Below are 17,125 nucleotides of genomic sequence, written 5' to 3'. Positions count from 1 at the left end.
GGCGTTAACTAACACGTCGTTAAATCCAAATCTAATAAGTTTGAGGCGAAGTGTGCGGTCCAAGACGACACATGTTCATGGAAAATCTACGCCTCGTTAAGGAAAATGATAGGGTTGTGGGAGATTAAAAAGTATAAAGGTCCACATACATGTGCTGTAGGTATAGTATTGACGATTTCTAAATAATACTTTTATTATGCAATGTTGCATTATTTAATGTACTCGGTTTATAGGTGTTTCACAAGATCATCCCAATATGGATTCAGCTATGTTAGCTAGCTTGATACTGCTCACGGTAAAAGCAAATCCCAGGACTTCAGTGCCGGTGTTAATTTCCAATATCCGTAGCAAATGGGGTACACGCCCTCTTATCGTAAGGCTTGGATAGCTAAGCAAAAGGTGTTGGAGAAGATGCATAGTGGGTGGGATGCCTCATATAATGAAATATGGCAGTGGTGTCAGGTGCTAGAGAGATACGTCCCAGGTGCCATCACAGACCTTAAAACGGAACATGCGTACTACAACGGCCGATTGCTACGTGGATGCCAAGTGTTCAAATGTCTGTTTTGGACCTTTAAGCAATGCCGAGACGCATTTCCATACTGCAAGCCGTTGGTACCAATTGACGGTACTTTTATGTTCAGTAGGTATACTCATCGGCTATTGCTTGCAGTGGCATAGGATGGCGGTGGGAGAATTCTTCCAATTGCATTTGCAATAACACTGGGGGAGTCGTCTTAAATAATATTTAAAAATTAAATTTAATACTTACCATTTTCATTTGTTCCACCGATATGTGATGCTTATCAAGACGAGTCAATTCTCCGACCATTGCTGAAATCGTACAAATTTTTACGGTTTAAAAAAATTTAAAAATATATTTTTAAAATTATTTAAAAAAGGGAGTTAAGAGAAACTTAAGAGGAACTTAAGAGGAACTTAAGAGAATTTTTGAAGGAAATTGAGAGGAAATTTGAGAGAGGATTAGTTTGTGAAAAAAAGGGTGGGGGTATTTATAGTTTTTTTTTACCGTTGGGGGGGGCAACGGTCAAATTTTTTACCGTTGGAGCACTATTCACGCGCGGGTCAAGTCGCGGCCACGTCAGCGCGCTTTGCTGACGTGGCAGAAAATCGCGTCCTAGAGGGCGCGATTTGTTGCCATGTTAGCAACTCGTGCTGACATGGACGCGATTTACCGGAAAATAGATCATTCCGGTAAATAATTAAATAATGAGTCCATTTCGATAATTTTTTAAAAAAATGGACTTTTTTTGGTAAAATGCCCGAAAAAAAACCTCAATAAAATATAAAGTGAAAACAAAAAGCGGGAACTCATTTCATTTATAGTTTGATGAAGCAACTGTTCTTCTAAATCTACCATGATAGTCTTAAACATGAGGTATTGAATACATAAAAATAAACACTAAAACATTACTAGAAATTGAAGAGAGAAAATTTCACTCTGTACGAGAGAGAGAGAAAATCTCAAATATCTTAATATCACTTTAAGCTATGTCTGTTGCATGCCGTACCCATCCTTGTACCTGGGAAATTTAGACTCAGCAACATTTTCCATTGAAACAAGCATGTCTCGTGGAACTCATTATTGAAGCAACATTGGAAGAGCCTTAATAATCATCTCCAAAAAAATTACCCTATCATACTTTTGCAACAACTGTTTGATTCTAAGAATGACCTAGACCTCATTCTAAGATATTTTAAAGAAACTACTTTTTTTTCTTTTCTTAAGTTGCTAATTTGATTGTTACAGTAAAAGTACCATGAGATCTTTCTACTGAGAGTAAGATAGAATTTGTTGTTTCTACTAACAATGAGTAAATTAATTATTATACATTAGATCAAATAGCAAATTAGTTCTTTCTGTTAAAAAATTCATCCATTTATATTATTAAAAATCGATTTGGCTAATGAAATAACTAGTTAGTGACACGTGCCATGCCACGTGTACTTCATGCTAACATACAATGACCAATTTTTAATAGTAGAAATGGATGAAACTTTTAACAAAATGAATAGTCTACTCTTTAATCTGACATACAATGATTAATTTGGTTATTTTTAATAAAAGGAACAAAATTCAATCCGACTTATTTTACAGGAGCCTCACTGGCACCTTTACATATTGTTATTGATATCTTATAGTTACTTTATATTGTAAAAGAGAGAGTTCAACCTCTCCCATTTATTGGAACTTGGTTATAATTTGTTTGATGATGTTATAAGTAAGGGCATTGATCCCACTGCTATAACCTAGAGAACTGTTTAATTTCTGATTAAGAAAGGTAAGAAGGCCGGGGATTATGTTGTGACATACAATAGTCTTGGTAAAGAGATTATGTAAGAAAGGCAAACTAGGAGACTGCAAATGGACTTATTAAAGAGATGTTAGAGAAGGGTTTGATCCCTTGGAATTCTTTTATTGCCAATGGCAACCATAATGAGATTAAGGGTTGCTTTTACGGGCTTAACGGGCAAAACACAGGTACATAAAAGGGTTTATTGGCATTGCATGTAATGTATAAGAAAGAAATGAGATGGGAAAGTCAAAGCAAAATCTGAAGAAAAAAATTTTGAGTGAAGAGGTGAAGCAGTAGCCCTAAATAAAGGGGGCAATTTATGGAGCAGAGGCCCATGACCAGAGAGCCCACTCTTTATTTGACTTCTTTGATGCTCCGACAACATGGATGGCCTCCACCACCCTCTTCCTCTATTTTCTTTTTCTTTTTTCTGTGCCTTTTCTATATTTTTTTATAATTTGATGAGAAGATATTGGACTAAAATGAATTCTTATATTTTTTTAACTTTAAAAAAATTTAAATCTCAAATTTTAGGTTTATTTTAAAATTTTGTTTTTTAAAGAAAAATTTAGAAATTTTTGGTTTTTTAAAATTATAATACTTTTTAAAGGGTTTTTTTCAATTTTATGATTTTTTAATCTTTTGAAAAATTAAGGAATTTTGGCTGTTTTACATGTGGTACCGTATACACAATTAAGGAAGTTAATTAGGAATTTTATGAGCGTATTAAGATATAATATTCGTATACATAATTACAACATTTTAATAATGAAAAAGAATCATATATAATACATTCATGTTATATGTTTGACTAAATCCTACAATTTATATACATATATATTGAAATTTAGATAACTTAAAAGTTAAATATTAAATAAAATCATATTATGAGTTAAAATGTTGTAATTATGTATACGAATATTATATCTTAATGATAGTTGTATGAGATAACTGGATTATGAGTGACAATTAGAGCTACTAGATTAGAAACTTAACGTATAGAAAGAAAATTTCATGCAACTTAAATACATGTAAAATTAATTTTGTGAATATTAAAAGCTTACCATAATGCAAGAAGAGCATATATTTTGACTTAATTAAGAAACTCAATATTTAAAAAGTCAAATAAAATAGTCGATTGATTATTAATTTGGCTGGCGTATATATTATTATCAATATAAAAATATAAAAAAGACTATCATATACTATTTTAATTAAATAAATCTTATATGGTTAGGTATGTTTTGGTGAGAGGAAATTGCTTACAAAATTGGATTTTAAACTATTACAAAGAGAAATTAGAGAATTCATTAGCTATGAGACCAATTCTGTACATTATTTATGCAAATTTTGTGTATGATTTGTAACACCCCTTACCCGAGACCGTCACCGGAATCTAGTACGAGATGTTATCCAATTTAACTTACCAATTCGGAGCATAAAAAAATTGCTTTTAAAATTAAATTCACTGTTCACAACAAAACTGTCTACCTGCGTGACTTTCACTAATTTAATTATAACTCGAGTTACAGAACTCAAAATTTAAATCCGTAAATTTTCCCTGAAACTAGACTCATATTACTACTTACCATAAAATTTTCAGAATTTTTGACTTGGCCAATTAGTACAGTTTATTCATTAAAGTATCCCCTGTTTCACAGCTCGACAGATCTGACCTCTCGGCACTAAAAATCAATTATCTCTTTGTACAGAATACATATAAGGTTATCGTTTTTTCTTTTGAAAATAGACTCACTAAGAAATCTACACATATAAATTATGACCCATAATTCTTTCTGTAAAATTTATAATGATTTTCTAAAGTCAGAACAGGGGACTTCAAAAACTATTCTGACCCTGTCTCACTAAAATTCAAATATCTCAAAATACAGAATTCCTTTTCCTACATCGTTTCTTTCATATAAAAATAGACTTGATAAGCTTTAATTCCATATATAATTCACTCTCTAATTCCATTTCTACTATTTATGGTGAATTTTACATTCACGTCACTGCTGCTGTCAAAGAAACTGCTTCTTTGAATTAGTTACCATTTACACATACATAATACCAAAACATAATCTTTACTAACCATTTCAATAGCTAATCTTAGCCATATCATTTGAACATGCTCAAAATGATTAAGACTCTATACATGCCATAGTTCAAACATTTTGAAAAGCACATAATACCGAGATGGCTATGATAGTGTGATACGAGCTCCGACGGTCCACTATTCGATCAAGTTCAAATCACTATAAAACAAAGGAAAGAAAGAGATGTAAGCTATAAATAGCTTAGTAAGTTACATGTAAACAATAATTACTCATTTAATAATTAACACTTTTAACATATAACTAATCAAAACATTTCTTAGCAATTTCAATCACTTACACATGCACAATCTTACCAATTCACTTGCATATACATTTTCACACTTAACATTTCATATTCACTTTAATTCATTATTAATCCCGTTGAACAGTTGGAATATACACGAAACGTAGAGATTTAGCACATAAGTGCCACAATCGATATGTAGCCGAAGATACCAGCGATATGTAGCCGGTTACCATCGAAATGTAGCCAAGCTACCATCGATCAATAACATCGAAATGTCCACGGCTCGCTCACACAAGTCGTCAGTGTCTCGCAACACATGCTAGATCACCCAGACCCGGACTCACTGTAACACCTGTAACATCTGTAACATCGGTCTCTAGTGACATGTCACTTGTATCCAATTCTATTCCTAAGTTCAACCGAATTTACACTTAACACTTTATTACTTGAATAATTCATGAACAATTTTCCTTCCACATTCAATATTAATTCACATATCAAATATAATTCACAATTTATACAAATATAACTATTATTTACATATAACTTACCTCGGATGCAAAACGACTATTTTTGTAATTTAGTCGATAACTTTCTTTTCCCGATCACTTCCACTATTTCTTCTTTCTTGATCTATATTAACACAATTTAATACATTTTATCAACATTTCATTCAAATACAATTCATACACAACATTTTGGCAAATTTACATTTTCCCTAAACTTTTCAAAATTCCACTTTTGTCCCTAAGCTCGTAAAAATAAAATTCACTAAATTTTAAATTTCAAACTTCACTAAATCATATTTCATGCTCATAACAGCCCTCAATTTCACAAAATCACAACTTTATGCACACTTTACCATCTTTCACAATTTAGCCCTTTTTCAACATTTTCATCAAAATTCATCTAGTAAAACTTGTAATTAACACTTCAAACATTCATTATCTAACATCACTAATCAATTTACAATTATACCATGAATGGGTAAATTTTCAAACTTTAATTTCATTTAAATTAAATAGTAGAAACATGAAATTCAAGCTTCAATAAGCATAAAATACGAAAATAATTAAAAACGGGCAAGAAATCACTTACAATTGAGCTTAGGAAGTTCAATAACCCTAGCTATGGTGACATGAATTTTTTGGCAGCAAACGTCTGATTTTAAGAAGATGAACACTTGTTTTCATCTTTATTTTGTCTTTATTCAATTTGGACAAAATGCCCTTGACCCATTACTTAGATATTTTTCTAGAAATACCCTTTTGTGTCCATAACACTAATTTATGGTCTAATTGCCACATAAACACTTCCAATTTCATGCAATAATTCAATTAAGTCATTTAATCACTAATTAGACACACTTTGCATTTTTCTTCAATTTAGTCCTAAAAATTCAATTAAGCACTAAAGCATTAAAATTTCCTATCCATATTTTCACACAATATTTCAATCAATCAGTAACTAATAAAAATTTATAAAATTAAACTATTTCACTTCGGATTTGTGGTTACGAAACCACTATTCCGATTAGGCCCTATTTCGGGCTATCACAATTCTCCCCCCTTAGGGATTTTCGTCCCCGAAAATCTTACCAGTGAATAAGTTGGGATACTGTTTCCTCATAGCCTCCTCGGTTTCCCATGTTGCCTCTTCCATCCCATGTCGTTGCCATAACACTTTCACTAAAGCAATTTCTTTGTTTCTCAACTGTTTCACTTCTCGTGCCAAGATTCGAATCGGTTCTTCTTCGTATGTCATATCCGATCGAATTTCCACTTCAGTCGGTGAAATCACATGTGATGGGTCCGATCGATATCGCCTCAACATAGAAACATGAAACACCTTATGAATTCTTTCCAATTCGGGGTAAAGACAATCGATAAGCCATCGGACCAATTCTTTCTATCACTTCATACGGACCAATAAATCTTGGACTTAATTTACCTTTACGGCCAAATCTCGAATTTTCTTCCATGGAGACACTTTCGTAAATACTTTATCACCCACTTGAAACTCAATCTCTTTTCTTTTCAAACCGCGATACGACTTCGCCGATCCGATGCGACTTTCAAACAATCACGGATTATCTTCACTTTTTCTTGATTTTTTACCAAATCGACTCCATGTAACCGATTTTCATTAAGTTCATCCAATATAATGGAGTCCGACACTTTCGTCCATACAACGCTTCATAAGGTGCCATTTTTATGCTGGATTGATAACTATTATTATATGCAAACTCCACCAAAGGTAGATATCTTTCCCAATTACCTTCAAATTCCAATACACAACATCTCAACATATCTTCGAGCACTTGAATTACTCTTTCAGACTGTCCATCGGTTTGGGGGTGAAATGCTGTACTAAAATTCAATTTAGTACCCAATGCCTCTTGTAATTTCTTCCAAAACCTTGAAGTAAACCGTGGATCTCTATCAGATATAATAGACGCAGGCACACCATGTAATCGAACTATCTCAGCAATATACAATTCAAATTAACTTGTCAAGTGAAAACTCATTCGCACAGAATGAAATGAGTGACTTAGTCAATCGATCAACTATTACCCAAATTGAGTCTTTCTTTTTCGGTGACAATGGCAATCCGGAAACAAAATCCATGGTAATTCTATCCCACTTTCACTCGGGCACCATAATAGGTTGAAGTAACCCTGAAGGTACTTGGTGTTCAGCTTTTACTTGTTGGCACACAAAACACTTTGTCACATACTCAGAGATATCCCGTTTCATACCCGGCCACCAATATAATTTCTTTAAATCATTGTACATTTTTACACTACCGGGGTGAACTGCCAAGCGACTATCATGTGCTTCCTGCAAAATTTTCTGAATTAAATCAACATTTTCTGAACACATATTCGTCATGAAACATTAAACATCCATCTGAATCAATCCAAAATCGAATTATCGCCCACTGCACACTGAGTCTTTTTTCTTTGTAATTCATTATCCACTTTCTGAGCCTCATAAATTTCTTGAAGAAACAATGGACTAGCTTTTAACTCTGCAAGCAATGATCCATCTTCAGTCAATGTTAATCTTGTATTCAAAGCTCTCAAAGCAAAGAGAGACTTTCGCTCAAAGCATCAAGAACTATATTGGCTTTTCCGGATGATAATCTATTACAAGTTCATAATCTTTCATCAATTCCAACCATCTTCGCCGCCGCAAATTCAGATCTTTTGTGTCATAACATATTTCAAACTTTTATGATCTCAGAAAACATGACATTTCTCACCATATAAATAATGACGCCAAATCTACAAAGCAAAGACAATAGCGACCAACTCTAAATCATGGGTAGGATAATTTCGTTCATGCGGTTTCAATTGTCGAGAAGCATACGCTATCACTTTTCCTTCTTGCATCAATACACATCCAAGCCCATTTAATGACGCGTCACTATAAACAACAAATTCCTTTCCGACTCAAAGTTGCACTAACACCGGTGCCTCGCTTAAACGCTTCTTTAATTTCTCAAAACTTTGTTGACACTCCTCGTCCATTCGAACTTAACATCTTTTTGCAACAATTTTGTCATCGGTGAAGCTATCATCGAAAAACCTTCTACAAATCGACGATAATATTCGCTAAGCCCGTAAAACTCCTAACTTCAGATACATTTCTTGGAGGCTTCCATTCAACTATTGCCGATATCTTATTCGGATCCACTCGAATGCCATCTCCGAGACAACATGTCCCAAAATCCAACTTCACTAAGCCAAAATTCACTTTTGCTAAATTTAGCAAACAATTTCTTTTCTCGCAGCGTTTGTAGCACAATTCTTAAATGTTCAAAGATGCTCGACTTCACTTGGGAATAAATAAGAATATCATCTATAAACACCACAACAAATTTATCCAAATAGGGCCGGAAAATTGATTCATCAAATCCATAAAATAGCTGGAGCATTAGTCGACCAAAAGGCATTACAAGAAACTCATAGTGACCATACCGGTTTCAAAGCGCCTTTGGCACATCCGACTCTTTAACCCTCAATTGGTAATATCCGGATCTCAAATCAATTTTGGAAAACACTGTGGCATCCTTTAACCGATCAAACAAGTCATCTATTCGGGCAATGGATATTTATTCTTCATCGTCACTTTATTAAGTTGACGATAATCAATACACAATCTCAATGTCCCATCATTTTTCTTCACAAATAGCACGGGAGCACCCCACGGAGAATAACTTGGTCTGACGAATCCTGTATCCGTCAACTCTTGCAATTGCACTTTTAATTCTTTTAATTCAGTTGGTGCCATTCTGTAAGGAGCAATCGATATTGAGCAAGACTGCATTACTTCAATACCAAACTCTACTTCTAATCGGAGGCAAACCCGCAACTCTTCCGGGAACACATCTAAATATTCACATACCACCTGCATCGATTCGATCTTTGTTTGAGACACTTTTGTATTCAACACATAAGCAAGATATGCTTCACAACCATTTTCAAACATTTCGAGCGCATATGGCGTAAATCACAATTGGCATCACATTTGACTTATCTGTTTCAACCCGAAGAACTGTACCACTACTACACTTCAACTCAAGAATTTTTTGACTGCAATCTATCTTGGCCTTATGTAATGTCAACCAATCCATTCCCAAAATAACATCAAATTCATCAAATGGCAACAACATCAAGTTGGCGGGGAAACACTGACCTTGTATCATCAAAGGACAATTTTTGCATATTTTATCAACTATCACATGCTTGCCTAAAGGATTTGACACTTTAATCACATACTCAGTCAATTCAACACACAAATTCTTATCAGACACTAAATTCATACATACATACGAGTGAGTAGAACCAGGATCAATCAATGCAAGAACATTAGTGTCGAAAGAGAAAATATACCGATGATCACATCGGGGAAGATGTTTCCTCTCTAGCTCGGATGGCATAAGCTCTTGCTGGAGCTCCCACTTCAGATCTTACAGTCGTGTCTTTTGTTACACCTTTACCACTAGTTCCAGTCCCCACATTTCTCGATGGTCTTCCTCTAGTAGTCACACTGCTCGATCTCACATTTTGAAACTTTTCTATCTCTTCTCTTTCTGGACAATCTTTCACAAAATGATCTTGAGATCCACATTTAAAACATGCTCGGCTGATTAAATAACATTCCCCTAAATGTCGTTTTCCACAATGTTGACATTCCGGTCTAGTAGGTTTAACACTACCTGTACTTGCCATAGAAGTTGCCTGAGCTTTAGAACCTGAATATTGTCTTCCTCGATCTCTTTGAAAATTCACACTAGAAACATTCGATCGAGTATTCATTTCTCTAGACTTCTTCGTTTGAAATTGAAATGACTTGCCCATTGATCTTTTTCTTGCATCTCTTGCTTCACTTTCCACCTTTCTTTTCTCTTTGCTCAATTCTTCAGCCTTGATAGCTCTTTCAACTAGTACCACTAACTCTTTAATTTCAAGAATTCCCACTAGCAATTGGATATCCTCGTTTAATCCATCTTCAAACCTTTTGCACAATGTAGCTTCATTAGATACACACTCTTGGGCATACTTGCTTAATTTGACAAATTCTCGTTCATATTCGCTACCGTCATGCGCCCTTGTTTCAATTCAAGAAACTCTTTTTCTTTTGATCAATGAAACGCTGACTCACATACTTCTTTCGAATTCTTCTTGAAAGAAATCCCATGTAACTTTCTCTTTAGGCACCACCGACACTAAAGTTTTCCACCAATTATAAGTGAATCCTCAACAATGAGATAGCACATTTGAGACTTTCTTCCGAGTACAAGATAATTCATCCAACACTGATGGTATTATCAAGCCGTAACTCGCTCTTCCAGGATCATCATTTACATTAGCTCGAACTCTTGGCTCCATACTTTCAATTTTGTCCACTGGAGGCTTTGACAATCTTAACACTTCAGTTTGTTGAGGAGCTATGGGAACAATTTTGAGGAATAGGAGGGGCGGAGGAGGTTGAGCATTAGGATTAGTTCTAACAAACTCAAGGTACCAATTGTTCATCATTTGGAGAAAAGCTTCGAGCCTCATCTCCTTAACCTCGAGTCTCAAATTGACTTTCAACAGCACATTACTTTGAGCATCATCACCTGTATCTCGGTTAGAATCCATTACTATAAAAAAACATTTTAAGATGTCGAGTCGTCACACTATCATTATTCAATTATGGCATGTATAGATAGTCTATTACACTCGCCACGTTAGTCCGAGAATCGACTAAACCGTAGCTCGATACCACTAAATGTAACACCCTTACCCGAGACCGCCACCGAATCTAGTACGAGATGTTATCCAATTTAACTTACCAATTCGAGCATAAAAAATTGCTTTTAAAATTAAATTCACTGTTCACAACAAAACTGTCTACCTGCGTGACTTTCACTAATTTAATTATAACTCGAGTTACAGAACTCAAAATTTAAATCTGTAAATTTTCCCTGAAACTAGACTCATATTACTACTTACCATAAAATTTTCAGAATTTTTGACTTGGCCAATTAGTACAGTTTATTCATTAAAGTATCCCCTATTTCACAGCTCGACAGATCTGACCTCTCGGCACTAAAAATCAATTATCTCTTTGTACAGAATACATATAAGGTTATCGTTTTTTTCTTTTGAAAATAGACTCACTAAGAAATCTACACATATAAATTATGACCCATAATTCTTTCTGTACAATTTATAATTATTTTCTAAAGTCAGAACAGGGACTTCAAAAACTATTCTGACCCTGTCTCACTAAAATTCAAATATCTCAAAATACAGAATTCCTTTTCCTACATCGTTTCTTTCATATAAAAATAGACTTGATAAGCTTTAATTAAATATATAATTCACTCTCTAATTCCATTTCTACTATTTATGGTGAATTTTACATTCACGTCACTGCTGCTGTCAAAGAAACTGCTTCTTTGAATTAGTTACCATTTACACATACATAATACCAAAACATAATCTTTACTAACCATTTCAATAGCTAATCTTAGCCATATCATTTGAACATGCTCAAAATGATTAAGACTCTATACATGCCATAGTTCAAACATTTTGAAAAGCACATAATACCGAGATGGCTATGATAGTGTGATACGAGCTCCGGCGGTCCACTATTCGATCAAGTTCAAATCACTATAAAACAAAGGAAAGAAAGAGATGTGTAAGCTATAAATAGCTTAGTAAGTTACATGTAAACAATAATTACTCATTTAATAATTAACACTTTTAACATATAACTAATCAAAACATTTCTTAGCAATTTCAATCACTTACACATGCACAATCTTACCAATTCACTTGCATATACATTTTCACACTTAACATTTCATATTCACTTTAATTCATTATTAATCCCGTTGAACAGTTGGAATATACACGGATACGTAGAGATTTAGCACATAAGTGCCATTAATCGATATGTAGCCGGTTACCATCGATATGTAGCCGGTTACCATCGAAATGTAGCCAAGCTACCACCGATCAATAACACCGAAATGTCCACGGCCCGCTCACACAAGTCGTCAGTGTCTCGCAACACATGCTAGATCACCCAAAGACCCGGACTCACTGTAACATCGTAACATCAGTAACATCGGTCTCTAGTGACATGTCACTTGTATCCAATTCTATTCCTAAGTTCAACCGAATTTAAACTTAACACTTTATTACTTGAATAATTCATGAACAATTTTCCTTCCACATTCAATATTAATTCACATATCAAATATAATTCACAATTTATACAAATATAACTATTATTTACATATAACTTACCTCGGATGCAAAACGACTATTTTTGTAATTTAGTCGATAACTTTCTTTCCCGATCACTTCCACTATTTCTTCTTTCTTGATCTATATTAACACAATTTAATACATTTTATCAACATTTCATTCAAATACAATTCATACACAACATTTTGGCAAATTTACATTTTTCCCCGAAACTTTTCAAAAATTCCACTTTTGTCCCTAAGCTCGTAAAAATAAAATTCACTAAATTTTAAATTTCAAACTTCACTAAATCATATTTCATGCTCATAACAGCCCTCAATTTCACAAAATCACAACTTTATGCACACTTTACCATCTTTCACAATTTAGCCCTTTTTCAACATTTTCATCAAAATTCATCTAGTAAAACTTGTAATTAACACTTCAAACATTCATTATCTAACATCACTAATCAATTTACAATTATACCATGAATGGGTAAATTTTCAAACTTTAATTTCATTTAAATTAAATAGTAGAAACATGAAATTCAAGCTTCAATAAGCATAAAAATACGAAAATAATTAAAAACGGGGCAAGAAATCACTTACAATTGAGCTTAGGAAGTTCAAGAACCCTAGCTATGGTGACATGAATTTTTTTGGCAGCAAACGTCTGATTTTAAGAAGATGAACACTTGTTTTCATCTTTATTTTGTCTTTTATTCAATTTGGACAAAAATGCCCTTGACCCATTACTTAGATATTTTTCTAGAAATACCCTTTTGTGTCCATAACACTAATTTATGGTCTAATTGCCACATAAACACTTCCAATTTCATGCAATAATTCAATTAAGTCATTTAATCACTAATTAGACACACTTTGCATTTTTCTTCAATTTAGTCCTAAAAATTCAATTAAGCACTAAAGCATTAAAATTTCCTATCCATATTTTCACACAATATTTCAATCAATCAGTAACTAATAAAAATTTATAAAATTAAACTATTTCACTTCGGATTTGTGGTTACGAAACCACTATTACGATTAGGCCCTATTTCGGGCTATCACATGATTAACATCTCCCTTTTTTAGAAACTCATTATAAAATCCATTTCTAATTTGCCTAGGGAAAGGGAGAAAGTTTCAATGGAAAGTAACCACGTCGAGAGAGCAAAAGAGGTGGAAAAAGCGACACTGTTACTGAAGTTACTAATGTCAAAACAATAAAGGCCCATTTTTAATTTTATTTTTGGAAATAGGCTACTTTTTTTATTATTTATCGAAAAGGATTGAAAATGTAAAACGTATCCACGTAGAAATATTTTTGAGTGAAATTTCAGCAAATTGCGTCCTTGGGGCCATGTCAGCACAAAACGCGCTGACGTGGACGCGCTTTGCTGACGTGGCAAAATCGCTCCCCGAGGGACGCGTTTTACCCCGTGTTTTTTTTCTCCAATGGCTTTCAATTTTTGACCATTGGGAGGTCCAACGTAAAAAAAAACTATAAAACCCCCTCCTATTTTTTTCACACAATATTTCTTCTAAATTTGGCAAAAAAGCTCTTATATTTCTCATTAAATTTCTCAAAGCTCTCTTTAATTAATTATTTCCTTTAATTTTTTCCTAAATTAGTATTTTTTATAATTTTAAAAATATTTGATCGTGTTAACAATGGTCGGACTCTCGAGGTGGATCCACATCGGACCCATCATTCAACCCACCATCATCTGCAACGTATGAGGTCCCCTCGCCGTGGATGTCGTAAGGAGTACATCATCCCTTCTTGTAGACATTTCATAATGTCACCAATCAGATGTGGATTGCCAACCACTAGAAGTTGATGTTGTAATACCCCTACCCGTATTCATCGCCGGAATAGGGTATGAGGCATTACTAGAGTTTACCGAATTAATTGTTCATTATTACGAGTTAAATACTATTCATTTATCGAAACATGTCATGACGTCCCTTGGTTGGGCCTCCGAAGCCCAAAACATACATCGGGACCAAATCGGGATTAAATCGAAACCATAAGAAATTTTTTTGCAAAATCCCAAAGTTTTTTTTTTGAACTCAATATAACCCATTTATAAATTTCTAACCTTCCTTGCAATTTTAAATCGAAACTAATCCAACACAACCAATCCATTTCAACATATTTTCAAGATAGATTTAACATATTCATAAGATAAGCTCATCACATACCAAAACCAAAATTTGTTAGCCATACCAATGGCTAACCATACATTCATTTCACATTAACATTTACTTTACTAGCTTATACATGCCATTGATTTCCAAAATAAAGTTTCTTTGTATACCGAGATCTTGAGGTTGATAGTGTGATACGTCTCTGACCGAATCCGACCTCTGAGCTCTTAACACTACAAAACAGAGGAAAAAGAAACAGGGTAAGCACTTTGTACTTAGTAAGCTCATGTAACAAGACTTATACTTACCTAATATTTTCAATACAATGCAATAAACATTCATACACCCATTCAATACATTATTCCCCTATCATGCACAAACTCAACATTCAAGTTAGTTCAATAATTTCCATGTATCAATAATATATATACCATGATTGATGAGCTCATCAATACCATGATTTCCATTCCTTTTTTATTTTTCCATGTTTATCCCGTTGAATTTCTCGGAATTTCAATGGATTTTCAGAGGTACACTTTAGTGTACAAATCCGGGTCCGTCAATTCATATTCATATGAGCACATTTCCATTTCAGAAAGCACACTCCCGTGAACCTCATCCTTACAATGGATTACCATCTGCACTAAATCCCTATAATATAAACTCATAGAGTATTGTCGGGATTACCACCCAAAGCTAAACTCGCAACAACAATTACTCTAATGAGCTTGGATCGAATTACCACCAAAGCTAAATTCGCACTTAATTCAATTACCCGTCCGGCTAAATCCATTTTCTACACATTCTTCGGGAGGGCTATATCAGGATAGGATCACCCGTCCGGGCTAGATCCTTTTTACCGTCAATTCCTTTTCAGAGATCCATCGAATTTCCTTCCATTCAACCGGGATTTCTTCCCCTTTTTATCAAATATATCTGTTTCATCAATTTTCATATAATGAACATTCAAATCATATTCACATCAATAACAAACATTTCAAGCATTTAAGAATATAATTCAAGTTACACGAACTTACCTCGATACTTGTTCGTAAACAAAAATTTACTTATCCTGAACTTTTTCTTTTCCTCGATCTAGCTTTGTATTTGAATTTTCTGGTCTAAATAAATAAATTTAATCATTAATCTAATACATTTCATGTTCATATGTAACATTCTCTATAATTCCATTATTATTTATAGTGCATTCAAAGTTGTCTCACTGAGTCATAGTCATTAAATTATTTATATCTTGAGCTAAGGAACTCCAAATTAAGATCCGCTAATTTCCCCAAAACTGGACTTAAATATCTTCTTACCATAAAATTTTCAGAATTTTTGGTTTAGCCAATAAGCACATTTTATTCTTTAAAGTTTCCCCTATTTCACTGTTTGACAGTTCCGACCCCTCTTTACTAAAAATTAATTATCTTATTGTACAGAATTCGGATGATGTTCTCGCTTTTTTTTTTGAAAATAAACTCATTAAGGATTATAAAAATATAAATTTAAGCCCATATTATTTTTCTCCAATTTTTTATGATTTTTCAAAGTCAGAACAGGGGAACCCGAATTCATTCTAACCTTGTCTCACAAAATCTATTATATCTCATGATTTACAATTCCATTACTTACATCGTTTCTTTTATAAGAAACTAGACTCAATAATATTTAATTACATATTTTATTAATCCTCTAATTCGATCTCTACAATTTTTGGTGATTTTTCAAAGTTAGACTACTGCTGCTGTCCAAAACTGTTTTAGTGCATGATGTTAATTACCATTTTTCCCTAAGCTTTCAATAAATGATAATTTCATCCCTGCTCAATTAACCTCTCAATTGAGCTGATTTTCCTCAATTAGCACTTTATACCATCACTTTAAACTACTTTATAACCTTTGGAAATCAGAATTTTAGCACTAGACTTTAATTCCAAACCTTTTCACAATTAAGTCCTATAAATCAATTTATATTGAAATTACCTAATAAAATCATCTCATAAACAAATTAAAGCTTAAATTTCATGAAATTTCATCATAAAATTCGCACATATTCATAGAAACTTTCAATTTCATTCATAAAATCAAAAACTAATGAATTTAGTAATAGGACCTAGTTGTAAAAGTCTTAGAAACACAAAAGTTACAAGAAAAAGGCAAGGATTAACTCACTTGGTGCAAAAATTATGAAGTACCAGCTTGAATAAACCCCTAGGATGTTTTTGGCTAATGAGAATGCAGAAGAATAAAGAGAATTCTAGATATTCCAATTTGGTCCCATTTTTATGTTAGTAAAATTTGTTATTTTCCCATTTTACCCTTATTTCACCAATTCTCCTTATTTTTCTCAGCTTATGCCGCCCAAAATATCTCATTTTGGTCTTATTTGCAATTTATGTCCCTACTCATTTAACAATTGCTCTATTTAATCCTTCTAGTAACTTTTAAACCATTTTCAATTTAGTCCTTTTCACTTAATTGACTACCCAAACATTAAAATTTTCTAACGAAATTTTAATATCATATTACTAACATTTCATAAATATTTATAAA

Source organism: Gossypium raimondii, chromosome 8, assembly GCF_025698545.1.
Source record: "Gossypium raimondii isolate GPD5lz chromosome 8, ASM2569854v1, whole genome shotgun sequence".
NCBI lineage: Eukaryota > Viridiplantae > Streptophyta > Magnoliopsida > Malvales > Malvaceae > Gossypium > Gossypium raimondii.
This window is presented reverse-complemented; position numbering follows the sequence as displayed.